The sequence below is a fragment of the Etheostoma spectabile genome, unplaced genomic scaffold, assembly GCF_008692095.1.
Source record: "Etheostoma spectabile isolate EspeVRDwgs_2016 unplaced genomic scaffold, UIUC_Espe_1.0 scaffold172, whole genome shotgun sequence".
Taxonomy (NCBI): domain Eukaryota; kingdom Metazoa; phylum Chordata; class Actinopteri; order Perciformes; family Percidae; genus Etheostoma; species Etheostoma spectabile.
The window spans coordinates 354,136-355,252 of record NW_022605573.1 but is presented as its reverse complement, the minus strand read 5'-3'; the positions used below and the strand labels follow the sequence as shown (position 1 = coordinate 355,252).

The 1,117-nt window shown below is 38.5% G+C and overlaps 1 protein-coding gene and 1 long non-coding RNA gene across 2 annotated transcripts in view; one reads left to right on the top strand and one right to left on the bottom strand.

Moving 5' to 3' along the window:
• The window catches only part of si:cabz01090165.1 (leucine-rich repeat and fibronectin type III domain-containing protein 1-like protein), a 428,959-nt gene that overhangs the window by 399,237 nt on the left and 28,605 nt on the right, over positions 1 to 1,117 (top strand). The window lies entirely within an intron of this gene.
• Positions 1 to 1,117, bottom strand: part of LOC116685727 (uncharacterized) — a 21,170-nt gene that overhangs the window by 6,663 nt on the left and 13,390 nt on the right. The window contains exon 2 of the long non-coding RNA XR_004331033.1: positions 94 to 103. This is a non-coding gene — a long non-coding RNA (uncharacterized LOC116685727). The remainder of the gene's footprint in view (positions 1 to 93; positions 104 to 1,117) is intronic.

Here is a 1,117-nt window from a genome sequence, read left to right as displayed (position 1 = left end):
GGATAACTTAAAAAAAAAAAAAAAACTAAAAACTGATACTTATCAAGCCGAGACGAGATAACAAGTTTTTCCCTCAGATGGCCAACGATCTACCACTTTCACACTTCCACACACTCGCATCACAAGAGTTCAATCACAGCCTTTTTTACTCTGAGCTTCTCGGGAGCGGTTGAGGGTTAGGAGGTAATACAGGACTGAAAGATGCTGGTTCTGTGTTCGGATCCGCAGCCCAGCAGTCATCAGGTCAGCAATCTCCTCTGCTGCTAACAAGACCCAAGAAGGACGCAGAAAAAAATGGCTTTGAAAATGCACTGAGTGGTAGGAGTGATGAGTAAGCCTGGGTAAGCCTTGGCAGGCCCTGCAATAATACTCCACCAGGGTTTTGGCTGGCTTTATAGCGGCTTAGGTGCCAGCGGGTGGGTTTTAAATATTGTGAGGGCTGAAATGTGCACACAATTGAACTCCTTCTGAAAGCCAGAACCCTGTGTGCACGGCAAAAGTACTGTTCTTCTAAAGAATTTGACACGTTTTCTTTATATCTCCTTGGGTATTTTTTTTTTTTTTTTCACCTCGCTTGTTAATGATTTTTTCATTCTTGGTGTTTTATGGTCTCTAAATTAAAAACTAGTTTAAATCAAGATTTCTCCTCTGTAAAGTGTTGACAACATTACTGAAAGGATCTATACAGAGATAGACCCTTTTACTACAGAGAAAGATCTTTTTTGTTACACCAGAAACAGTCCAAAATTGCAAACCCTAAACCCACCAGACTCCATATAAAAAACCACTACTTTTAGTGTGTATAGAGCCAGCAGATTTTAGATCAGATTCAACTTTATTGTCATTACACAGGTTCAAGCCAACGAAATGCAGTTCAGGTCTAACCAGAAGTGCAATAGCAGCAGGTGCAGGATATACACTGGTTCCATAAGGGCAGGACATGGATATGTACTGAATAAATATAGAAATTATTACTATTATAAACAGAATTTTACAGATAGATTTGTCCTATGAATATAATATACAGGTAGTATTGTGAACAAGATTTACAGCTGGATATGTACTGAAAATAATATACAGGTGGATATTACTGTAAATAGAATTTTTACAGATATGT